Raw genomic sequence first — 27,681 nt, forward strand, 5'->3', positions numbered from 1 at the left:
ATAAAACGATATGGTTTGTATATACAGTCAGGTCCATAAATATTGGGACATGGACACAATTCTAACATTTTTGGCTCTATACACCACCACAATGGATGTAAAATGAAACGGACAAGATGTGCTTTACCTGCAGACTGTCAGCTGTAATTTGAGGGGATTTACATCCAAATCAGGTGAACGGTGCAGGAATTACAGCAGTTTCCATATGTGCCTCCCACTTGTTAAGGGACCAAAAGTAATGGGACAATTGGCTTCTCCGCTGTCCCATGGCCGGGTGTGTGTTATTCCCTCATTATCCCAAATAATACAATAAGCAGATAAAAGGTCCAGAGTTCATTCCAAGTCTGCTATTTGCATTTTGAATCTGTTGCTGTCAGCTCTCAAGATGAGATGCAAAGAGCTGTCACTATCAGTGAAGCCATCATTAGGCTGAAAAAACACAACAAACCCATCAGAGATAGCAAAAACATTAGGCCTGGCCAAAACAACAGTTTGGAACATTCTTAACCACCTCAGCCCCCTTAGCTTAAACCCCCTTAATGACCAGGCCACTTTTTACACTTCTGCACTACACTACTTTCATGGTTTATTGCTCGGTCATACAACTTACCACCCAAATGAATTTTACCTCCTTTTCTTCTCACTAATAGAGCTTTCATTTGGTGGTATTTCATTGCTGCTGACATTTTTACTTTTTTTGTTATTAATCGAAATTTACCTTTTTTTTTTTTTTTAAATGACATTTTTCAATTTCAGTTGTAATTTTTTTTTAAAAAAACGACATCCATATATAAAGTTTTCTCTAAATTTATTGTTCTACATGTCTTTGATTAAAAAAAAAAGTTTGGGTAAAAAAAAAAATGGTTTGGGTAAAAGTTATAGCGTTTACAAACTATGGTACAAAAATGTGAATTTCTGCTTTTTGAAGCAGCTCTGACTTTCTGAGCACCTGTCATGTTTCCTGAGGTTCTACAATGCCCAGACAGTAGAAAAACCCCACAAATGACCCCATTTTGGAAAGTAGACACCCTAAGGTATTCGCTGATAGGCATAGTGAGTTCATAGAACTAGAAATATCTCGGTCAAATGCCAACTTTTTTTGCAGCCTAGGTGGGCAGAGGGACCCACATTCCAAAAAGCACCTTTTGGATTTCACAGGGCATTTTTTACACATTTTGATTTCAAACTACTTCTCAAGCATTCGTGTCCCCTAAAATGCAAGGGCAGTATAACTACCCTAAAAGTGACCCCATTTTGGAAAGAAGACACCACAAGGTACTTCGTGATGGGCATAGTGAGTTCATGGAAGTTTTAATTTTTTGTCACAAGTTAGTGGAATATGAGACTTTGTAAGAAAAAATAAATAAAAATAATCATCATTTTCCGCTAACTTGTGACAAAAAATAAAAAATTCTAGGAACTCGTCATACCCCTCACGGAATACCTTGGGGTGTCTTCTTTCCAAAATGGGGTCACTTGTGGGGTAGTTATACTGCCCTAGCCTTTTAGGGGCCCTAATGTGTGAGAAGTAGTTTGAAATCAAAATCTGTAAAAAATGCCCTGTGAAATCCTTAAGGTGCTCTTTGGAATGTGGGCCCATTTGCCCACCTAGGCTGCAAAAAAGTGTTACACATCTGGTATCGCCGTACTCAGAAGAAGTAGGGCAATGTGTTTTGGGGTGTCTTTTTACATATACCCATGCTGGGTGAGAGAAATATCTCGGCAAAAGACAACTTTTCCCATTTTTTTTATACAAAGTTGGCATTTGACCAAGATATTTATCTCACCCAGCATGGGTATATGTAAAATGACACCCCAAAACACATTCCCCAACTTCTGAGTACGGCGATACCACATGTGTGACACTTTTTTGCAGCCTAGATGCGCAAAGGGGCCCAAATTTCTTTTAGGAGGGCATTTTTAGACATTTGGATCCCAGACATTTGTGACCCCATTTTGGAAAGAAGACACCCCAAGGTATTCAATGAGGGGCATGGCGAGTTCATAGAAATTTTTATTTTTTTTGGCACAAGTTAGTGGAATTTTTTTTGTTTTTTCTCACAAAGTCTCCCTTTCCGCTAACTTGGGACAAAAATTTCAATCTTTCATGGACTCAATATGCCCCTCACAGAATACCTTGGGGTGTCTTTTTTCCGAAATGGGGTCACATGTGGGGTATTTATACTGCCCTGGCATTTTAGGGGCCCTAAAGCGTGAGAAGAAGTCTGGAATATAAATGTCAAAAAAATTTTACGCATTTGGATTCCGTGAGGGGTATGGTGAGTTCATGTGAATTTTTTTTTTGACACAAGTTAGTGGAATATGAGACTTTGTAAGAAAAAAAAATAATAATAATTTCCGCTAACTTGGGCCAAAAAAATGTCTGAATGGAGCCTTACAGGGGGGTGATCAATGACAGGGGGGTGATCAGGGAGTCTATATGGGGTGATCACCCCACTGTCATTGATCACCCCCCTGTAAGGCTCCATTCAGACGTCCGTATGTGTTTTGCGGATCCGATCCATGCATCCGTGGATCCGCAAAACACATACGGACGTCTGAATGGAGCCAGCCTTACAAGGGGGTGATCAATGACAGGGGGGTGATCAGGGAGTCTATATGGGGTGATCCCCCCCTGTAAGGCTCCATTCAGACGTCTGTATGTGTTTCGTGGATCCGATCCATGTATCCGTAAAAAACATACGGACGTCTGAATGGAGCCTTACAGGGGGGGGATCAATGACAGGGGGGTGATAAATGACAGGGGGGTGATCAGGGAGTCTATATGGGGTGATCACCCCCCTGTCATTGATCACCCCCTGTAAGGCTCCATTCAGACGTCCGTATGTGTTTTGCGGATCCGATCCATGTATCCGTGGATCCGTAAAAAACATACGGACGTCTGAATGGAGCCTTACAGGGGGGTGATCAATGACAGGGGGGTGATCAGGGAGTCTATATGGGGTGATCAGGGGTTAATAAGTGACGGCGGGGTGTAGTGTAGTGTGGTGCTTAATACAGAGCTGTCTGTGTCCTCTGGTGGTCGATCCAAGCAAAAGGGACCACCACAGGACCAGGTAGCAGGTATATTAGACGCTGTTATCAAAACAGCGTCTAATATATCTGTTAGGGGTTAAAAAAATCGCATCTACAGCCTGCCAGCGAATGATCGCCGCTGGCAGGCTGTAGATCCACTTGCTTACCTTCCGATCCTGTGTGCGCGCGTTCACAGGAAATCTCGCCTCTCGCGGGAGGACGTGTATATGCGTCCACCCAGAATAGCAGGGCCGCCGCCAGGAAGCAATCCTGCGTACGGCGGTCCTGAGGCGGTTAAAAAGAAGGAATGCACCGGTGAGCTCAGCAACACCAAAAGACCCGGAAGACCATGGAAAATAACTGTGGTGGATGACCGAAGACTTCTTTCCCTGGTGAAGAAAACACCCTTCACAACATTTGGCCAGATCAAGAACACTCTCCAGGAGGTAGGTGTATGTGTGTCAAGGTCAACAATCAAGAGAAGACTTAACCAGAGTGAATACAGAGGGTTCACCACAAGATGTAAACCATTCGTGAGCCTCAAAAACAGGAAGGCAGATTAGAGTTTGCCAAACGACATCTAAAAAAGCCTTCACAGTTCTGGAACAAAATCCTATGGAAAGATGAGAACAAGATCAACTTGTACCAGAGTGATGGGAAGAGAAGAGTATGGAGAAGGAAAGGAACTGCTCATGATCCTAAGCATACCACCTCATCAGTGAAGCATGGTGGTGGTAGTGTCATGGCGTGGGCATGTATGGCTGCCAATGGAACTGCTTCTCTTGTATTTATTGATGATGTGACTGCTGACAAAAGCAGCAGGATGAATTCTGAAGTGTTTCGGGCAATATTATCTGCTCATATTCAGCCAAATGCTTCAGAACTCATTGGACAGCGCTTCACAGTGCAGAAGGACAATGACCCAAAGCATTCTGCAAAAGCAACCAAAGAGTTTTTTAAGGGAAAGAAGTGGAATGTTATGCAATGGCCGAGTCAATCACCGGACCTGAATCCGATTGAGCATTTCACTTGCTGAAGACAAAACGGAAGGGAAAATGCCCCAAGAACAAGCAGGAACTGAAGACAGTTGCAGTAGAGGCCTGGCAAAGCATCACCAGGGATGAAACCCAGCATCTGGTGATGTCTATGCGTTCCAGACTTCAGGTTGTAATTGACTGCAAAGGATTTGCGACCAAGCATTAATAAGTGAAAGTTTGATTTATGATTATTATTTTGTCCCATTACTTGTGGTCCCTTAACAAGTGGGAGGCACATATGCAAAATGTTGTAATTCCTGCACTGTTCACCTGATTTGGATGTAAATACCCTCAAATAAAAGCTGACAGTCTGCAGTTCAAGGACATCTTGTTTGTTTCATTTCAAATCCATTGTGGTGGTGTATAGAGCCAAAAATGTTATAATTGTGTTGATGTCCCAATATTTATGGACCTGACTGTATGTATCAGCTGTTGGTGCTATAAAAATCCCACCTACCCCTCTACCTGCACGCATAAGTAAGGGGGCGTGTTCTGCCGAAACATCACGTGGAGGGGAGGAGGTGTAAACGATGTCTGTCTCAGCGTCCCTCATGATGTACCACCATTTTATATTGGAATGAAGTAAAAAGAAACAAAAGGTTGTTTTTTTTACCAGCAACTTTTGAGTATGACGTCTGTTGCTCACTTGCATACAATATTGGGAGATTGCGGTAAAATGAACACACATGTCTGCAAGTTTGAAAGACTAATTTCTTTGTAAAACATTATTCTTACACAAAACATCAACATGTCCTCGCTCCTGTGTGGATCTCTTATGTCGATCAAGCCTTAATTTCTTGGGAAAGCATTTTCCACATTCTGAACATGAAAATGGTTTATCTCCTCTGTGAATTATCTTATGCATATCAAGGCTTGATTTCTGGTTAAAGCATTTACTACACTCTGAACATGAATATGGCTTCTCTCCTGTGTGAATTCTTTTATGTTGATCAAGTCCTGATTTTCAGTTAAAGCATTTCCCACATTCTGAACATGAAAATGGTTTCTCTCCTGTGTGGATTCTCTTATGTTGATTAAGATTTGATTTCCTGACAAAGCATTTTCCACATTCTGAACATAAAAATGGTCTCTCTCCTGTGTGAATTCTCAGATGTGTAGTAAGATTTTTTTTCTGTGAAACTTTTCCCACATACTGAACATGAATAAGGCTTTTCTCCTGTATGAATTATTTTATGCTGATCAAGATGTGATTTCTTAATAAAATATTTCATACACTCTGAACATGAATACGGCTTCCTCCTGTGTGAATTCGCTCATGTTTTAAAAAGTTTGATTTATGTCCAAAACATTTCCCACATTCTGAACATGAATAAGGCTTCTCTCCTGTGTGTATTCTCTTATGTTGATCAAGGGTTGATTTCTGGCTAAAACATTTTCCACATTCTGAACATGAAAATGGTTTTAATCCTGTGTGAATTCGTTGATGTATAGTAAGACTTTTTTGTCCTGTGAAACATTTTCCACATTCTGAACATAAAAATGGTTTTTCTCCTGTGTGAATTCGTTGATGTATAGTAAGACTTTTTTTTCCTGTGAAACATTTTCCACATTCTGAACATGAATAAGGCTTCTCTCCTGTGTGAATTCTTTTGTGTTGATAAAGAGTTGATTTGCGGTTAAAACATATCCCACATTCTGAACATGAATATGGCTTCTCTCCTGTGTGAATTCTCTGATGTGCAACTAGATATGATTTATCTGGAAAACATTTACCACACTCTGAACATGAATTTGGCTTCTCTCGTGTGTGAGTTCTTTTATGATAATCAAGACTTGATTTATTGGTAACACATTTCCCACATTCTGAACATGAATATGGCTTCTCTCCTGTGTGAGTTCTTTTATGATAATCAAGACTTGATTTATTGGTAACACATTTCCCACATTCTGAACATGAATACGGCTTCTCTCCAGTGTGGATTCTGAGATGTGTAGTAAGACCTTTTTTTTGTGTGAAACATTTGCCACATTCTGAACATGAATATGGCTTTTCTCCTGTGTGAATTCTTTTGTGTTGATAAAGACTTGATTTCAGGTGAAAGCATTTCCCACATTCTGAACATAAATATGGCTTCTCTCCAGTGTGGATTCTGAGATGTGTAGTAAGACCTTTTTTTTGTGTGAAACATTTGCCACATTCTGAACATGAATATGGCTTCTCTCCTGTGTGAATTATTTTATGTCGATAAAAGCTTGATTTCAGGTGAAAGCATTTCCCACATTCTGAACATGAATATGGCTTCTCTCCTGTGTGATTTCTTTTATGTTGATCAAGGCTTGATTTCCGATTAAAGCATTTTCCACATTCTGAACATGAATATGGCTTCTCTCCTGTGTGAATTCGGAGATGTGTAGTAAGACCTTTTTTATGTGTGAAACATTTGCCACATTCTGAACATGAATATGGCTTCTCTCCTGTGTGAATTCCTTTATGTTGATCAAGGCTTGATTTCTCGATAAAGCATTTCCCACATTCTGAACATGAATACGGCTTCTCTTCTGTGTGACTACTTCTGTTTACAGAAAGCTCTGACCTATATCTCAACTGTTTTCCACGTTCCTGACAATTAAACCTTTTACCCCGTTTCTGCCCTATATTTGGGGTAATAATCTGTGATTGGTCAGGAGAAGATTCCTCATGTTTAGGATGATTATATGATAGATTTGGACTTGTGTTAATAATCTGTGATTGGTCATTAGAAAGTTCCTCATTCTTGGGGGAATTATTTGATGGCTCTGCATTGTGAAGTCCTGGATGTACATTACAGGTAATGAAGTTTTCTCCTGAAGAGCGCTGCCTGGTATCTTCATCTTCTTTATAATCTAGAGAGAACATGATGTTTCCTTCAGGCTTCTCACAGGGATTTTCTGTTAAGATTAATAATAGATTTTATGATTTTTTTTTGTTAAAACAATTACATAAAATTTGTCACATTCCAACAGACATATCTATCTATGTTACGTGCACATGTATCTATGATGCTGTGAGTTGATGTCAGCTGAACCTGTGGTTGGGACACATGTGCATAATACAGATGGATAATATGTCCGTAATAAGCTGATGTGAATCTGGCCTTAGGCTGGAGAGACACATACAATATAAAATACATTCTTTGTGCCAGTCAGAAGTGGATCCATCAGGAATGTGAGGAATACACCTTTTCCCTTCTCTGCTATGTATTTGCTGTAGAAATTTAAGGCCGACTCTCAAACGTCTCCTGAGTTTCTGCAGTTTGCATATTGAGGATCTGCTTGCAGATTTAGTCTATATCAATGGAGCAAATTTGTGCAAGGAAATTGTAACAGGAGGAAGGAGGTCATTTTTTTTCTTGCTACAGTGTTCGAATAAATCATCTACTAGATGATCGATCAGCCTGGAGTATGACACAGAATACATTCTAAAGTCAGGGCGCAAAAAAAAAAAAGAAGCTAATCAGAACATAAGCTAACATGTTTCAGTGACGTCTCAGATTCTGGTCTGCACTCAGTGATCCCCCCCCCCCCCCCCCCCCAAAAAAAAATAAAAAATAATCCTGGGACAGTAACCCTTTAATGTTCAGACAATTTTCCATTTTTTCCGCCCAGCCTTCCCAAAGCAATAACTTTTTTATTTTTCCAATCAAATAGCCATATGCAAGTTTTTTTTGTTGCGGGACAAGTTGTACTTTTTAATGGCACCATTTACAGTTGCATACAATGTAGTGGGAAGCGGGGGGGGAAAATTCCAAATGGGGTGGAATTCTAAAAAAAAAAAAAAACACACAATTCCGTCAAAGTTTTATGGCTTTTGTTTTTACAGCATTTCCTATGAGGTAAAACTGACCTGTTACTTCCATTCACCGGGTCCCTACAATTATAATGATATCAAATGTGTATAGTTTTTCTTGTGTTTTAATACTGGGGGGGGGGGGGGGGGGGGGGAGTAAACTTTTGGGAAAAAAAAAAGTTTTTCTTAGCATCAGCATATTCTCATCCTTATGTATGATTAATTTTTAATACAATTATTATGTGCACGGAGCTGTGCGAGGGCTCATGTTGGGGCATGTATGCATTGGAGTCTAGTAGAATTACACTGTGCTCCTATGGTTCTGACTGGTACCTCGGATCTTAAGCCGAGTTCGGATCCAAGTTTTAAAGTCGTATTCCACTTCAAAAGCCGCAGTAATTCCATGAACTCTTGCGAGACTTCTCCTCATCGGAGGGCGTACATTTTAATGCTGTAAGGAGACAGATCTCCATACAGCGTTAATCCGAAGTTTTGAGGGAAGTGACTTTGTATCTAGGATCCGCAGTTCGCTCCGCTCATCACCATTAGCAATAGTGGGATGTTATCCCTCATTCCATCTTTCTGGATATCTAGATTTCAGTACGCCTCTTGTTCAGTCATCTTTTTTGTATCCCCCCCGCCCTCCCTCATCATTTTACTTTTTCAGTAACATACTACATAAGGCCGAAAAAAGACATTTGTCCATCCAGTTCGGCCTGTTATCCTGCAAGCTGATCCAGAGGAAGGAAAATAATACCCTGTGGAGTAGAAGCCAATTTTCCCCACTTAAGGGGGGAAAAAAATCTATGAAATGTTTGGAGGCCGAGGAAGAGTTAACTTTTTTTTTGCTGTTGACAAATGCTTCCGCGTCCTCTCTTTTAGGGCTCATGCACACGACCATTGGCATTTTTGCGGTCTGCAAATTGTGGATTTGCAGAACATGGATACTGCTCTATGCGTTCTGCATTTCGCAAAACCGAAGGTCCTGCTGTCTATAGAATAGTCCTATCCTTGTCTATAATGCGGAGAAGAATAGGACATGTTCTATTATTTTGCAGGACCACAGAATGGACATACAGATGTGGACACACATGGTGTGCTGTCCGTATCTGTTACAGCCCCACTGAAGTGAATGGGTCCGCATCAGACCCACAAAAAATGCTGATCAGATGCAGACCAAAAATATGTTTGTGTGCATGAGCCCTTTAACAGTACGCCGTAATAGTACGGCGCTGGCCGGGTCTTTAAAGATAGCGCCCGCTCCTGAGTGGAGCGGGCGCCATAGCCGCGGGTGACCGCCTGTTTCTTATAGCAGACACCTATGGCTAATGTCCGCAACCGGCAGTAATGTTGTTCGCAGACATTTAACCCCTCAGATGCCGTGGTCAATCTTGACCACGGCATCTGAGCGCATAAAACACTGGAAGCGTGCGCTTCCGGTGATGCTCCGGCTCCCCCCTGCGGCGATCGGAGAAGCCGAGCATGCATGCAGCAGCCCCCGTCTTTGTGAATGACAGGAGTCGGCTGCACAGTCTTTCCTGTGGAGCTCTAACCTGTAATAGGGCTCCATAGGAAACAAGCTATTTTCTCATAGACTCCAAGGCTAGTGCACTGGGGTCTATGAGAACAGCAATCTAATGGTCGCTTGTTATAGTTCCCTATGGAAAATATAAAAAAAAGTGTAAAACATAAGAATTCAAAAATTACACCTCTTTTCCCAAAATAAAAAAAAATTAAAAAATTACACATCACGGGTTTTGCGAAAACAAAATATATTCCTCATACGGCAAACAGCAAAACAATTTTTTTTTTATAAAAAGTGATCAAAAAGTCATACACCCCCCAGAAAGGCATCAAGTAAAAGTTCAGTTCGCCCCGCAAAACATGAGCCCCCAGGAAAAACTATACATATAAGGTATCGCCGGATTCGTACTGACCTGTAGAATAATATTAACGGGTCAGTTTTATCGCACATTGAACGTCATAAATAAAAAAAAAACGTAAAACTGTGGTGGAATAGCTTTTTTTGCAATTTCACCCCATTTGGAATTTATTTCCGGCTTCCCCCTACATCATATGCAATATTAAATGGTGGGGTTGGAAAGTACAACTTGTCCTGCAAAAAACAAGCCCAGATCTGGCGATGTGAACAGACAAATAAACAAGTTATGGCTCTGGGAAGGCAGAGGTAGAAAGGGTTAAAGGGCAGGTTGTGCAGCCCCCGTACTGGACATTGCAGTAAGTACAAGTTATTGGACTAGGAATGTAGTGTCCTCTGTGCTGCAGGATTCTCCTTTCCGGTATTGAGATATGTCGTAGGATCTCAATACCGGAGGAAAACGCTTCAGTTCTGTCCCTTCACTGTCAATGGGGACAAAACTGAACAGAACGGAGTCACCAGATTACATTCCGTCCCATTTGGCCGGACAGAAAACGCTGCATGCAGTGGTCATGGGATAATGTGTCTGAGAAAACGGATCCGGAACCATTGACTTACTCGGGTACCCAGCCAGCGACAGCACATGGCCCGCACCTCACCTCCTAAGCCCCCTGCTCCATAGATGACTGGAGGAGGACAGATAGCTATTGATGGCCACCACAGAGGGACAGCTTTTGGGGCAGTATATTGTGCTACATTGTTATTTGGTTCTGCTGGGAAGGTATTTTGCACTATGGTATTGTTGATCCCGTCTACTTGTGTTGCCCCGTCTTCTGGTAATTCGGACCTGTCTACAACATGGGGCCACTTTTAGTTTTTTTTTCCAGGGCCACTTTAAGTTCCCAGTCCGCCTTTGTCTTCTGAAGAATAGTTCATAGTCAGAAGAGGAAATGGAGTTCCTCATCAGAGGAGGCAGAGTCGGATACAGTAATAGAAGATACTAACTTCCCAGATAATGTGGATGATTCTCAAAAGCTTTAAAAGAAGTAGATACTTCCATCCTAATCACGTCTAATGTTCTGACTGAGAGATGGGGATTCTTCCTCCATAACCTTATCCACTCACTGCTTATACAATGGTGTAAGCCATGCGGGGGCAGGTTTCTTGAGGAACACTCTCTCCCCTTGGTCTTAGCTCTACAACAAAATAAAAGCATTTCAGGTAACCAATGAAGTATATAAACCACAGGGTATAACTCCCCTTTAAACTTCAGCTCGCTCAGCCCTCTCCTCATACATCCTGGAGGCAAGGCATAGTGAACATTCCATGAAGCGATGTAGGCTAGCTGGGTTCTTTCATAAAGAAGGCGCAGTATTTGGGATGTAGGTCTTATACAGTGCCATAAAAAGTATTCATACCCCTTGATCTTTTCCAAATTTTTTCACGTTACACTCACTTACTTAGATGTACTTTATTGGGGTTTTAGGTTATCGACCAACAAAGCACAAGTCTGTGTGAAGTGAGAAGAAGATGAGACATGGTTTTCAAAATGTTTAATAAATAAAAATCTGAAAAATATGGCATGCATTTGTATTCATCCCCCTGTACTCTGATCTCCGTAAATAAAATCCAGTGTGACTTTCACCTTCAGAAGTCACCTAATTAGTAACAGAGTCCACCTGTGTGTAATGTATTCTCAGTATAACTCCAGTTCTTTTGTGAAGGCCTCTGAGGTTTGTTAGAGAACATCAGGGCTCAAACAGCATCATGAAAACGAAGGAACACGCCAGACAGGTCAGGAATAAAGTTGTGAAGTAGTGTAAAGCAGGGTTAGGTTATAAAAAAATATCCAAAGCTCTGAACATCTCACGGAGCACTGGTCAATCCATTATCCGAAAATCGAAGTTGTATGGCACAACTGCAAATGTATCAGTACATGACTGTCCACCTTAACTGACAGCCGAGGCAAGGAGAGCACCAATTAGAGAAGCAGCCAGGAGGAACATGGTCACACTGCAGAAATCCACAGCTCAGGTGGGAGAATCTGTCCACAGGACACCTATTAGTTGTGTACTCCACCAATCTGCCCTTTATGGAAGAGTGGCAAGAAGAAAGCCATAAGAAATCTTGTTTGCAGTTTGCCACAATCCATGTAGGGGACACAGCAAACACATGGAAGAATGTGCTCTGGTCAGAGGAGACCAAAGTGGAACTTTTTGACACAAATGCAAAAAGCTACAGGCAGCACAGCGACCACACTAGGAGCTCTGGACACCAGAAGCGCTGCCAATCGCGCTCGCCCAAAGGAAAGGCTGGACCAGCGCTATGCAGGAGACACCTGCCCTACACCACGCCCCCTCCTACATGCCGAGCGCTTCAGAGCGGGAGTTGACATAAACAGTCACAGTGTTGATGCGATCTGCATCAGAAACATCCTTACCTGCGTTGTCACTCCTGGGGTGCCCCTCCTGTGGACACACCCTCCCCGAAACTTCCCCCCCCCCCCTGCTCCACAGTTGTTGGTGCCAAAACACAACCACAATAGTATATATATATATATATATATATATATATATATATATATATATATATATATATGTGTTCTGTTTGTTTTATACATGTTTTACGGTCTTGATGAAGGGGGTTATTCACCCCTGAAACGCGTAGACAAATAAAGCCATTTGAACTATACGCTTTATCTGAATGGTATCCTTGGCAGCGCCCACAGAAGAGGTTCTTCCATTTTTTATTTAATCCACGTTTGACTTCAACTTCAGCACCCGTACGCTTTTGGGCACAGGCAGGAACCCAGGCTGCAGCCAAGCCCCCATTTGCTGGTCGGGATATACACCAGCAGGAGCCTATACAACTGTCGTGACTACCTTACAACAACCTCTGGTAAGCAAATTTTATACGCATAATATTGTCAGCAACACCACACATAAGGGCGCTCTCCTCTCCTCTTTGTTCACAGACGCTTCTACAGAGAAACCTCACACAGACTTGTACTTTGTGTTGGTCGATCACATAAAATCCCAATAAAATACATTTAAAGAATATGTATGGGGAACATTTTTTATATGATTGCATTTTACTCATTTGGGCCGTTCTGTCACAAGGGGTTAACTGTTTGTCTAGCTGTGTGACTGGTACTTTTGCTGGTCATCTAAGAATCCTAATCTCTAAATTACTAAGGCCTGTATTACACCAACAGATTATCTGACCAATATCTGTCCAATGAGACCAATAGTTGGTGTGTATAACAAAAGATCTGTGTGTGTAATAGGCCATCTGACCAATGAATGGTCAGAAAATCTGTTGGTATAATACAGGCCTTAGAGGCTATCAGCAAAATAAGAACTGATCTGTAATGAGTGTCTATAATGTCAGAGATAAGGAGGCTGTGTCACCGCCAGTTATGTGAGAAGGTCTGGCAGACGTCCTTCTCTACCTCTTGTATGATGTTCTTTGTTTTGGTTTCACTTTGTCATCTCCTTTCCTTCTCCCAGGTGTCACCTATTTAGACTAATCGTTTCCCTTTATATTCCCTCCCATACTGCCTCACTTTGCGGTTTATACTACTTCCTGGATGAAGTGTTCAACGCTGGAGGATGCTGCTGCTGTTTACTCAGATAAGTCTTTTCATGTATTGTGTTTCCTTGCTGGCTTGATTCTAGGTGACCCTGACTCCGTCCGTATTAAGTGCAGGGAGCCGGTGGTCGTGTCCCCTCACCACACAGTCTTAGGTACGTGGGCATGCAATTGTCTACCATTGAGACCCTTGCATGGGCATAGCAGTCAGGGAGAGCTCTTAGGGTTTTATAGGGCTCACCTATATGCTCCTTAATTTGGGATCAAGCCAGTCGGACATTTATTCATAAGTTCCAGCTATCTGCAACATCATCCGTGACATTATAAACCGCTGTAACCGTCTTAAGCATGGATCCGGTTTCAGCCTTGATTGACCGCATGCAAGGTCTTTCGCTGGAGGTAGCAGATCTTCGTAAAACTGTGTCTCAGTTTCAGGTGACCTGTTCTGCTGGTGTTCCGAGCCTAAGATCTCGCTTCCGGATATGTTCTCCGGGGGTAGTGAGAATTTTGTTCGCTTTAGAGAGGCTTGCAAACTCAATTTTTGCCTACTTCCCCATTCCTCTTGTGATGAGGGTGGGGATCATCATCTCGCTGCTCAGGGATAACGCTCAGTCTTGGGCCTTTTCGCTGCCGGTGGGGGCACGGCCCCTCCGATCGGTGGATGAATTTTTTGTAGCCCTGGGGCAGATATATGATGACCCGGATCGTATTGCTCTGGCTGAATCTAAACTGCGTCTTTTATGCCAGGGTAAACAGTCCGCAGAGATATATTGTTCAGAATTTCGGAGATGGGCAGCTGATACTGGTTGGAATGATGCTGCACTCCGAAGTCAATTTTGCCATGGTCTTTCGGAAAGATTGAAAGATGCATTTGCTTTTCATGAGAGACCAGCTTCGTTAGAATCTGCGATGTCTCTAGCTGTTTGTATTGACAGGCGTCTTAGAGAGAGAGAGAGAGGAGACTACTCCTTCCTGTCATATTCAGTCCAAGGACAGTTGGGCTGTCTCATTCAGTGCGCAGGGGTCTCAGTCTCTCTCAATCCCCTCTGAGGAGGAGGCCATGCAGCTGGGTTTGCTTGCCTCTGATAGTAGAGGATTCAGCTCTCAGAGGAGGGTTTGTTTCTGTTGTGGGGGTATAAATCATTTGGCTAATGTTTGCCCCTCTAGGAGATTCATGGAGTTTTGAGGGTAATAAAAAAAAAAAACCTCTAAAAACTTTCCATTTGCTACTATTGGCAAGGTTGATGCGGAAATTGAAGTTTTGCCGTTTGCTTGTAGTTCCCGTTTTTTTTCTACCTGCCAGGGTGGCGCTCACAAGAACATTGTGAGATTTTCGTAGATAGTGGAGCAGCTGTCAATCTCATTGATAATCAATTTGCAATAACGCATGGTTTCCAGGTATGCACTTTGGAAAAGGATATACCTGTTTTTGCTATCGATTCGGCTCCACTTTCTCAAAGATCGTTAAAGGGCATAATTCACAATATCTGTTTGACTGTGGGTGACGCTCATGTTGAGGATATGTCATGTTTCGTCCTAAGCGGATTACCTACTCCTCTAGTGTTGGGGCTACCCTGGCTCATTAAACATAACCCCACCATTGATTGGCAAGCAAGGCAAATAAATGGTTGGAGTGACTTTTGCAGACAGAATTTCCTCACGGCTTCTCTTTCAGAGGTTTCTACCAAGACTGTACCATCTTTTCTCTCTGAATTTTCGGATGTGTTTTCCGAGAATGGTGTCTAGGAGTTGCCCCCTCACCGGGAGTACGACTGCCCTATTAATCTCATCCCATGCGCCAAGCTGCCAAAATCACGTTTATACAATCTCTTCCAACCTGAAAGGGTTGCTATGCGTACTTATATCTCTGAGAGCCTGAGAAAGGGACACATCCGACCCTCGAAGTCACCTGTTGCCGCTGTTTTTTTTTTTTTAAGAAAAAATATGGTTCTTTAAGACCTTGTCTGGATTTCAGGGAGCTGAACCGTATCACAATTCGTGACCCATATCCGCTTCCTCTGATCCCGGACCTGTTTAACCAGATTGTTGGGGCTAAAGTTTTTTCTAAGTAGGATTTAAGAGGGGCATACAACCTAGTCAGGGTCAGGGAAGGAGACGAATGGAAGACGGTCTTCAATACCCCTGAGGGTCATTTCGAGAATTTGGTTATGCCCTTTGGTTTGATGAATGCTCCGGCCGTCTTCCAACATTTTGTGAACAGCATTTTTTATCATTTAATGTGGAAATTTGTTCTGGTGTATCTAGATGACATTTTGCTTTTTTCTCCTGATTTCAAGACTCATCGGGACCACCTACGTCAGGTCTTGCTGATTCTACGGGAGAATAAGTTGTACGCTAAACTGGAAAAATGTGTGTTTGCTGTTCCGGAGATTCGATTTCTTGGTTTTCTTCTCTCCGCTTCTGGTTTTCGCATGAGAAGGTCCGTGCTGTGCTTGATGGGGAGCTTCCTGAAAATCAGAAGGCGTTGATGCGGTTTTTGGGTTTTGCAAATTATTACAGAAAGTTCATTTTGAATTATTCCTCTGTTGTTAAGCCACTCACTGATATGACTAAAAAGGGGGTAGATTTTTCCTCCTGTCGGTAGATGCGCTTAAAGCCTTTTCTAGTATCAAAGAGAGTTTTGCTTCCGCTCCCATTTTGGTACAACCTGATGTCTCTCTACCTTTTATTGTTGAGGTGGACACTTCTGAGGTGGGTGTGGGTGCGGTCTTATCTCAGGGTCCCTCTCCTCCCAAATGGCGACCGTGTGCCTTTTTCTCAAGGAAACTCTCCTCTGCAGAGAGAAATTACTATGTGGAAGATAGGGAGTTGTTGGCCATCAAATTAGCTTTTGAGGAATGGCGCCATTGGTTAGAGGGAGCCAGACACCCTATTACTGTGCTTACCGACCATAAGAATCTGGCCTACTTGAAATCGGCCAAGCGTCTGAACCCTAGACAGGCCAGATGGTCTTTGTGCTTTTCTAGGTTTAATTTTGTTGTCACGTTCCGCCCTGGGGTTAAAAATGTGAAGGATGCCCTGTCACGTTGTTTTCCGGGAGGGGGGAACTTTGAAGACTCGGGTCCCATTTTGGCTAAAGGGGTGGTCGTCTCTGCTCTTTATCCTGATTTGGAGGCAGAGGTTCAGGCAGCCCAGGCAGAGGCTCCTGATCTTTGTCCTCCTGGGAGGTTGTTTGTGCCTCTCGCTTTACGACACAAGGTTTTTAAGGAGCACCACGATACTGTCCTTGCTGGGCACCCGGGGAGTAGAGCCACAGTGGATCTCATTGCTCGGAGATTCTGGTGGCCGGCTCCTCGTAAGACAGTTGAGGGATTTGTGGCAGCCTGCGAGACCTGCGCTCGTGCCAAGGTCCCTCATTCACGGCCATCAAGGTTCTCTCCTCCTGTTACCCATTTCTTCCCGTCCTTGGACTTCATTACGGACCTGCCTCGTTCCTTGGGGAAGACTGTGATTCTGGTGGTAGTGGACCGTTTTAGCAAAATGGCGCATTTCATTCCCTTTCCTGGGTTACACAATGCTAAGACGTTGGTGCAAGCATTTGTTGATCACATTGTTAAATTGCATGGCATTCCTTCAGACATCGTTTCTGATAGGGGCACGCAATTTGTTTCCAGATTCTGGAAGGCCTTCTGCTCTCGCTTGGGGATTCGGTTGTCGTTCTCTTCTGCTTTTCACCCGCAGTCGAATGGTCAGACCGAACGCGTCAATCAGAATCTGGAGACATATCTGCGCTGTTTTGTGGCGGAGAGGGTTGGTATTCTTTTTTGTCCCTTGCTGAGTTTGCTTTAAATAACCGTCGCCAGGAGCCCTCTGATAAGTCACAATTTTTTGGTGCATATGGGTTTCATCCGCAGTTTGGGACATTCTCTGGAGAGGGGTCTTCTGGTTTACCTGATGAGGAGAGATTTTCCTCGTCTTTGTCATTTATTTGGCAAAAGATTAAGGGTAATCTGAAGAGGATGAGTGAGAGATATAAGCGTGTGGCGGATAAGAGACGTGTGCCTGGTCCGGACCTGAATGTGGGTGATCTGGTGTGGTTGTCTACAAAGAATATCAAACTGAAGGTTCCCTCCTGGAAGTTGGGTCCTAAGTTTATTGGGCCTTACAAGATCTTGTCCGTCATCAATCCCGTTGCCTTCCGTCTTGATCTTCCTCAGACTTGGAAGATCAATAATGTTTTTCACAGGTCTCTATTAAAACATTATGTCCAACCCACTGTACCCTCCTCTTTGCCTCCTCCTCCGATTGTTGTTGATGGTAATCTTGAATTTCAGGTCTCTAGGATTGTGGATTCTCGCATTATCCGCGGTTCTCTCCAGTACCTCGTTCATTGGGAGGGTTATGGTCCTGAGGAGAGGATGTTGGTCCCAGTGGCGGACATTAAGGCCACTCGTTTCATCAGGGCTTTCCATAGGTCTCATCCTGAGAAGGTGGGCTCTGAGTGTCCGGAGTCCACCCGGAGAGGGAGGGGTACTGTCACCGCCAGTTCTGTGAGAAGGTCTAGAAGACGTCCTTCTCTATCTCTTGCATGATGTTCTTTGTTTTGGTTTCACTTTGTCATCTCCTTTCCTTCTCCCAGGTGTCACCAATTTAGACTAATCGCTTCCCTTTACTGCCTCACTTTGCGGTTTATACTACTTCCTGGATGAAGTGTACACTGCTGGAGGCTGTTTACTCAGATAAGTCTTTTCATGTATTGTGTTTCCTTGCTGGCTTGATTCTAGGTGACCCTGACTCCGTCTGTATTAAGTGCAGGGAGCCGGTGGTCGTGTCCCCTCACCAGTATAGGGTCTTCAGGTGTCACACAGTCTTAGGTACGTGGGCATGCAATCGTCTACCATTGAGACCCTTGCATGGGCATAGCAGTCAGGGAGAGCTCTTAGGGTTTTATAGGGCTCACCTATATGCTCCTTAGTTTGGGATCAAGCCAGTTGGACGTTTATTCATAAGTTCCAGCTATCTGCAACATCATCCATGACAGCCTGTCACCTCCCTGCCTGACGGAGCAGAGAGAAAATTAATATCCTGCCAGTAGAGCATCTCAGCTCTATACAGTGAAAAGGACTCCATATTTTTAATATTGAAAAAAAGATTTTTAGCTCAAAATAAGTACAGTGACATCTATAACACCCGGCATCTGATGAGACTTACCTGAGGTATAACAGCCATTACTACATGTCTCCTGCCTTTATAGTGTAGAAGTAATGTCATCTATAACATCCGGCATCTGATGAGACCTGATAGATTCTATTTCGGTCCAAAACCTATTTTTATATAAGTTTATATTACATCATGTTCCATACATTAATTTCATAAGCTTGGACACGTAGCAGGTTCAAAGTCCATATGACTAAGAGGTTTTTTTTGTATGTATGGATAGCCTTGGACTCTGGTAGAAGCTGGCTAAAAACATGTGTTACTGTTTAACTTATACATCACGCCATCGAGTACTATAAATATGTGTCACAAGTATAATAAAATTCAGAGTCATTTTGATAATTGCACAGCACTGTGTATGACTCTCTCTGGCCAGATCAAGGATCAAATCAAGCTGAATACCGAGGTCTTGTACCTGGGGTACACATTTGGGGGAAAGATAAGAATAATTCCTTACAATTTGGGGGCTTTCGTCCGGAATTGGGAAGGTCATCCCTGATGTTTGGTAAGAAGAGACACTGATTTTTGTCCTTTAGGCCATTCCAGGGGCACTGACCACATCTCGATTCAAGTAAGTACATAAGGGACCCTTAGATAGACTTTGAAGTACTGTGTCAGGGATACAGTAAGCATAAACTCAGGGAGTTTTTGCATTAGGATTCAGGGAATCCGGTAATAAGACAAGTGCACTTCAGGGGGGCTCCGGGAGCCCCGTAAAAGAAAGGATTCCGGGAATCCAGAACCAGGAAAGTGCACTTCAATGGGCTCAGGGAAGTCCCGTAAAAGATCTGTTTAGGAAACAGAAGGTCTAACAGCTTGATTTGATTCTTAATAAGATAATTGTATAAATTTTGCATGATAACTTGTTTGATAATTGTAGAAGTTTTTGCATGATAAGTTGTTTTGTCTAATAGTTATATAAGGGGAAGTGACAGACTGGGTCGTAAGTGTACAGCTGTCGTCCCAAGACTAACATTCTGTGTTTTGAAGAAAATAAGTTTTAATAATGGGTAGTCAAAAAATAAATAAAAAATCTAAGATAGAATACCCTAAACCAGAACCAGGAGAAACATGTAAGCAAAAACCCTCAGAAAGCGTTATTGATTTCTGGAGATTTGTGGATTGACAGTCTAATTATTTCCACATTTATTAACAATCTGATAGACTAATGCTTACCATAAAAAAGAACGTCTCCACGTGGACTTCAGACAGCATCAGTTAATCGATAAGTATAGTATGTATCTAGTTCTAGTGTGAGCTATAGAAATCCACTTCCCCCGCCTTCACACAAACACATTTCTGAGATAAGGTAAGCGACCAGGAGACCATGCAGAGTAAGTAATGTGTAATATATTATACAAGATAAAGAATTGTTCGGTCATTTTCTTCCCCAGGGAATCCAGCTTTTAACAAAATGACTATATTTATAACATGTATATTGTCTTCTTATAAGAGTTGATTAATCACAGAGGGAAAACCAGAAGAGATTGGAAAAGCTGTGTTTGTCTGTGCTGAAAGTTTCGGGATGAAACAATGAATGATTCAGTGGAATGTGAATGGGTATGGCTTTGAGTTGTAACTGAGGCGAATATGTGTGAAGACTGATTATGAGCTATTTTAAGTACATGAAAATGTATGTGAATGTGTATGGAATACGGTATTTTGTTTTTATATAATATGCGCATTGAGAATTTTATTTTTATTTATTTTTTGGAAGTTTTTGGTTTTTATTGGTGCCAACAGCATTGATCAAGCTGTAAATTTTTTTATTGAAGTCAATGAAAATTTTTTATGGGCCCTTTGTGTGTTCATGTCCGTATTGTCAGATCTGTTTGTTTCAATGTTTGCAGTTATGTGTTACATGTTAAGTGTCGTGCTAAACATCTGAGCTCTGTTCGTATGGACAGCTAGGATACTAATGACAGACAGAAGGAGGACAACAGCGTCCGACTAAAAGGGGCGGACTTAGATGACAGAGTGGGAGGAAGGAAGTGTGAGCCTTCTATGTGAATTAATGGGGTTTTGACAAAACCTTTTAAAACTGACTCACTACCACTCGAGACCATGGACAGGGAATACATCACAGATCATGTATTTAGCATTATACTAGATTGCCCAGTCAGCCTATTAGGGAGAGATTTGTTCATTAAGCTTGACTTGAAGGTATCAAAGAATCAGGACATAAGAGTACACTCAGGTCTCATTCCAATCTCTACACCAGTGCCACTGATTCTTGCAAACATACAGGACCACCCAGAACTTAATAACATTAACCCTGCATTATGGTCCTCAAATGAATATGACACAGGATTCATAGATTGCACACCTTACAAAGCTACTGTGAAACCAGGTGTGATCTCAGTGTGGCAGAAACAATACCCGCTGTCAAAAGAGAAACTTAATGGACTTAGACCAATGATGGAAGAATTCCTACAAAAGGGAATCCTGGAAGAGGTGATTTCACCCTACAGCACGCCCGTGAATCCAGTGACAAAGGCAGATGGTGCTGCCCGCTTTGTACAGGATTTAAGGGCCATCAACAACATCATTGTGCCTATAGTTCCTGTAGTACCTGATGTCACTTAATTATTATCTGCCATTCCAGCAGACGCTGTTTGGTTCAGTGTGATAGATCTGAAAAATGCATTCTTTTCTATCCCAGTTGATAAGATAACCAGACTACTTTTTGCTTTTTCCTTTGACAGACGCCAACTGACCTGGTGCAGACCCCAGGGATATGCTGATTCACCTGTAGTGTACAGCATAGTCCTCCAAGCGATGTTAGAGCCATAGTACACCCCCCAAGGTTCTGTGCTGCTGCAATATGTCGATGATTTGTTACTGTGTAGCATGTCAGCGGAGGCCAGCATTCAGGATGGTTTACAATGGTTGTCGGGATGTGGTCACAAAGTGACACTTAAGAAAATGCAATGGTGTAAAATGCAGGTTGAATATTTGGGCTTTGTCCTCACAAAAGGTGAACGGAGAATCAGCGCAGAAAGAGTCCAGTCTATTGCGGGTTTGGTCGCCCCGCACACCAGGAAAGAAATGTTATCTTTCCTTGGGATGATAAACTACTGTAGACAATGGATTACTGATTGCTCCCACTATTGACAATGTTTTGAGGCAAGCCACTCTGGATGGAAATCCAGATTTGATAAAATGGTCTTCTGAAATGTACAATGCATTTGATTATCTGAAATGTTTACTCATGTCGAGTCCAGGGCTGGGCCTCCCTGACTATAATATGCCCTTCCACATGTTTGCACGCCAAAATTGTAAAACCATGGCGGGTGTACTGACACAAGAAAACGGAGGCAAGTTGCGTCCTTGTGTATTTTTCTCAAAGGTAATGCCCACCCCTGTTCAAGGGATGCCGGCATGTCTGTGTTCTCTTGCAGCCTGTGCTTTGATGGTAGAGTTGGCAACTCCTTTCACAATGTGACATTACACCATTTTGCACACCACTCATGATGTTGTAGGCCTACTCAAGGACATCCGCACTCAACACAGCAGGCAGCAGATTGCACTCACTAGGACATGTATTCTACATGCTGATAGACCTGTCACCATTTATACTGAGAGTAGGTACGCACATGGGGTAGTGTGGGACCATGGTATGATCTGGCAGAGGAGAGGATTCACGGCAGCAGATGGTAAGGATCATGTCTCACAGGGCAATGCGCTGGCAGATAAGGTGGTGAAACGAGTTTGTGTAACCACAGGTTTGTGTAACCATTGGGAGATGCCATGTCTGGCACCTCCAACCCCTGAGATGTTGCAAATGCTTACTGATCTTCAGTGGTATGCCACTGAACAGGAACAGCAAGACTGGTGTTATCCAGTATTGCAGAAAAATCCTGAGATAGGATTAGTCTGCGAAGAGGGGAAGTTATGCATTCCCCCAATACAGTGCTTCCATCTTAATAGCACATTTCTACGGAGTAGGACATAACAGCATGGAGATACTCATGGGAGGCCTTTCCCCACACCATGGGCAAGACACCCCCTAGTGGTACAGGAAGGTGACATAGACCAGATTAGGGAAGACTATGTCACCAAATTGATACAGGTACTTAACAAAACTGAGGACAAAGTTGCTTGTAAGTCTCCCTCTTTTCCACAGGAACCCACCCACCCATATAGGGTGGGGGATGAGATGGTGGTCGAAACACTGAAGAAAGGAAGAGCTCAAGGTGATTTCGTATACGGCCCACCTACTACCGTCGTTGCAGTAACCAGAACAGCTGTGCTGACTGAACAATCTCCAATTTGAATCCACGCCACCCGAGTGAAGCTTGTGAGAGAAAGAGAGGAGGCAGGAACGGAGGCAGACAGCCTTGGCCTTGAAGAAGGACAGGAGGTACTAACGGGGGCAGACAGCCCTGACCTCCAACGAGGCCCAGAGGTACTAACGGAGGCAGACAGCCTTGACCTCGAAGAAGATACAGAAGGGGTACTAACGGAGGCAGATGGCCTTGACCCCCAACGAGATGACGCAGTCGGGAAATTCCTCGAGATGGCTGAAATGTAGTGCCTTAATAATTGCAGTCCCCACCCCAGTAGCTGTATGGACGGGGCTCCTACGTTCCCAATCAAATGACACAGATTTACAGGATCATGATGTTAAATATGGATATGTAAATCCTTATCATGCTTGTTATAACTGTCCTACATATGAGACTCTGCAAAGTAACATGATAGAAATCCAGAAAGTTGTAAAAAGATAGTATCAGAAAAAAAAAAATATATATATAAATGCAATGTGATATTACAAAAACAGTACCATCCCTAGACAAACATGTACCTTTACCAACAGGATGGGTATTGGCCTGTGGGAATACTAGTTACACATATATACCGGCCAATATTACAGAGGGACCCTGTACAATAGCCAGGCTGACATTAGCAATGTTACCATTATTTCCAGCAATGCAGACACGACACACGAGAGACACTTCCCTACAGTTACCAGAAAATTGTGACTATAATGTGAATCTCCTCTCTAGATCAGAATACATGAGTTTAGGGATGTCTTTGATAGGGGTACCAGGGTTGGCCATATATAACCACAGGACAATATCAAAACTTGTCTGTTTTATGGTAAAACAGATAAATGTCACTAGTGCAATTCTACAAGATATGCTGCTGGATATACAATCGTATAAAAAGGCTATCTTGCAGAATAATGCAACTATTGACTATTTATTGCTCCAACATGGTATAGGATGCTCAGCGTTCACAGGGATGTGTTGTTTCAATTTATTAGATCACTCCCGTGGAATAAAAGATAAAATAGGTCAATTAGAGGAGATGAGAAAACATATAAAACAGGATGTTGACCAAGGTTGGTGGGACTGGCTTTTTGGCTGAATACCTGACTTTGGTCAAATAAGGTATGTTTTAGGAGTGGCACTCGCCGTGGTCGCTGCAATAGTGGGTCTCTGCTGTTGTCTGCAGTGTGTGCCCTCCCTTCTTACCATATGTCAAAATGTGGCCGAAACAGGGGTACACTCAACATTCCTCTATACTCCGGTAGAGGTAGAAGAGGTAAACATAACCCCAACAAAGCCTGAGGATTATACTCCTGAAGGGTACATGGAATACCTAAAGGCTTACAAGCAAACTGAGGAAAAAACTAGAAAGGAACAAAATGAAAAACCCACATTATATAGATATATTTAAATAGGTTTTAAGAGAGGATTGATAGGTTCTATTTCGGTCCAAAACCTATTTTTATATAAGTTTATATTACATCATGTTCCATACATTAATTTCATAAGCTTGGACACGTAGCAGGTTCAAAGTCCATATGACTAAGAGGTTTTTTTTGTATGTATGGATAGCCTTGGACTCTGGTAGAAGCTGGCTAAAAACATGTGTTACTGTTTAACTTATACATCACGCCATCGAGTACTATAAATATGTGTCACAAGTATAATAAAATTCAGAGTCATTTTGATAATTGCACAGCACTGTGTATGACTCTCTCTGGCCAGATCAAGGATCAAATCAAGCTGAATACTGAGGTCTTGTACCTGGGGTACACATTTGGGGGAAAGATAAGAATAATTCCTTACAAGACCTACCTGAGGTATAACAGCCATTACTACATGTCTCCAGCCTTTATAGTGTAGAAGTAATGTCATCTATAACACCCGGCATCTGATGACACCTACCTGAGGTATAACAGTCATTACTACATGTCTCCAGCCTTTATAGTGTAGAAGTAATGTCATCTATAACACCCGACATCTGATGACACCTACCTGAGGTATAACAGCCATTACTACATGTCTCCAGCCTTTATAGTGTAGAAGTAATATCTATAACACCCGGCATCTGATGACACCTACCTGAGGTATAACAGCTATTACTACATGTCTCCAGCCTTTATAGTGTACAAGTAATATCATCTATAACACCCAGCATCTGATGACACCTACCTGAGGTATAACAGCTATTACTACATGTCTCCAGCCTTTATAGTGTACAAGTAATATCATCTATAACACCCAGCATCTGATGACACCTACCTGAGGTATAACAGCCATTACTACATGTCTCCAGCCTTTATAGTGTAGAAGTAATGTCATCTATAACACCCGGCATCTGATGTCACCTACCTGAGATATAACAGCCATTACTTCATGTCTCCAGCCTTTATAGTGTAGAAGTAATGTCATCTATAACACCCGGCATCTGATGATACCTACCTGAGGTATAACAGCCATTACTATATGTCTCCAGCCTTTATAGTGTAGTAGTAATGTCAACTATAACACCCAGCATCTGATGACACCTACCTGAGGTATAACAGCCATTACTACATGTCTCCGGTGCCTTTACTAGTAAAAAACCATTAGCCTGCTATTTAAAGACTCAAAGCTAGGTCACTGCCCGGAGTGCTCCTTTACTGCAGCTCTAAGGTGGAGCCTCACCATAAGAAACCTCCCTATTCCCTTCCTCCATTCATTATTCCATACCTGTGGTCACATGGACTGGAATGTCCTCCTCCACCTCACTCTTACACGGGGGATCGCCCATCATCCGCTCTTCTTCATCCTCCACTTTAATATCAGTCACATCTTCCCCCTGATTTGTCATCTGTAACAATTCAGGACAATACAGCAGACAGGTGGGAAATCTAACAGATCCACATAAGAGACCCCCACAATCTATGACCCCTCTATGACTGCAGGACCCCCCTATATAGATGTGTATAGGGCTCAGCTCCATCTACCTGATGGTTCTCTGGGAGCTTCTCCTCTGGACAGTCCTGGGAATACAGAGGACGGGGACATCTCTCGGGGGGACTTCCTTCTATGAGCCCATCTGTAGGAAACACACAGGGACTGGAGAGATTATTACATGTGATGATGAGATGATGGGAGTAGTATCCAGGTGACCCATGACAGCCACCCTCCTTACCCTGCTGATCGCCCCATAAATCCGTCTCCTCTTCTGCTTCATCTTTAACCTCAACCTTAATATCCATCAGATTTTCATCCTAAAGAAGAGAAATGTAAAATGGTCTTTGGTTCAATCCCTTTCCAGTCAGATTCTTGGGAGACTTCAGCTCCATCTACCTGATGGTTCTCTGGGAGCTTCTCCTCTGGACAGTCCTGGGAATACAGAGGACGGGGACATCTCTCGGGGGGACTTCTCCTCCTGGAATCAGAACCTATAAGAGATAACACACAGACTGAATACAAGACTGAGTGCTGAAATGCAGCAGAGGAGAGCAGAAAGCTGTGCATGCATTAGGGCGGAGTTCACCCGTCTGCCCTCTGAATGTTTGGATGATTGAGGGGTGGCAGTCAGCAGCCTGGAATTCTATGGGTAGCCGACAGCAGTTCATGAGCAACAGATTCACAGGACATTTTATGGTTTCCAGAATTTATGACCCTTCAGTTTTCTGCATCTAATGGAAAAGAGACAGAAAAAATCCTCGAAAAGTGTGACCCCATAGAGGAACAAGAGCGGAACCTGATATCAGGACTGAACACCTAGAGAGGGATGAGAGAGCCCCCCGATATAAGGGCTGCATCGCCATAGAGGTAAGAGAACACCCTCTGATATCAGGAAAGAACCCCCATAGAAGGATAAGAGCGTCCCTCCAATATCAGGACTGAACCACCATAAAGGTACGAGAGGGTCCCCCCAGATCGGGGCTGAACCCCCATAGAAGAACGAGAGCACCTCCCGATATTAGGACTGAACCACTATAGAGGGATAAGAGAGCAACCCAATATCAGGGCTGAACCCCCATAGAGGGATGAGAGCACCCCCAATATCAAGGCTGAACCCCCATAAAGGGACGAGAGCCCCCAGATATCAGGGCTGAACCCCCAAAAAGGGATGAGAGCACCCCCGATATCAGGGCTGAACCCCTATAGAGGAACGAGAGGACCCCCCAATATCAGGACAGAACCCCCCGATATCAGTGCTGAACCCCATATAGAGTGACAAGAGCGCCCCCCCGATATCAGGTCTGAACCCCGATAAAGGGATGAATGCGCCCCCCAAAATCAGGACTGAACGCCGATAGAGGGACGAGAGCGCCCCCCGATATCAGAAGTGAACCCCGATAGAGGGACAAGAGTGCCCCCCGATATCAGGACTAAACCCCAATAGAGGTAAGACAGTGCACCCCCGATATCAGGGCTGAAACCCCATAAGGGGGCGAGAGCGCCCCCTGATATCAGGGCTAAACCCCCATAGAGGGAGGAGAGCCCCCCCCCGACATCAGGGCTGCATCGCCATAGAGGTAAGAGAACACCCCCGGATATCAGGAATGAACCCCCATAGAGTGACGAGAGCACCCCTCGATATCAGGGCTGAACCCCCAAAGAGGGACGAGACCTCCCCCCGATATAGTTTATCTGGACTTCTCCAAAGCATCTGACACTGTACCACATGAAAGGTTAGTATATAAAATGAGAATGCTCGGACTGGGAGAAAACATCTGTAAGTGGGTAAGTAACTGGCTGGGTGATAGAAAACAGAGGGTGGTTATTACTGGTACACACTCAGATTGGGTCGACGTCACTAGTGGGGTACCTCAGGGGTCAGTACTGGAGGGGTCACTGGTACTAGTGGGGTAATAAAGGGGTCAGTACTGGAGGAGTCACCGTCACTAGTGGGGTACTACAGGGGTTAGTACTGGAGGG

At 43.2% G+C, this 27,681-nt stretch overlaps 1 pseudogene; it reads right to left on the bottom strand.

Moving 5' to 3' along the window:
* Window positions 1-4,764: 4,764 nt before the first annotated feature.
* Window positions 4,765-27,681, bottom strand: part of LOC120998311 — a 38,408-nt pseudogene continuing 15,491 nt past the window's right edge.

Source organism: Bufo bufo, chromosome 4 (assembly GCF_905171765.1).
Source record: "Bufo bufo chromosome 4, aBufBuf1.1, whole genome shotgun sequence".
In the NCBI taxonomy this organism is placed as follows: domain Eukaryota; kingdom Metazoa; phylum Chordata; class Amphibia; order Anura; family Bufonidae; genus Bufo; species Bufo bufo.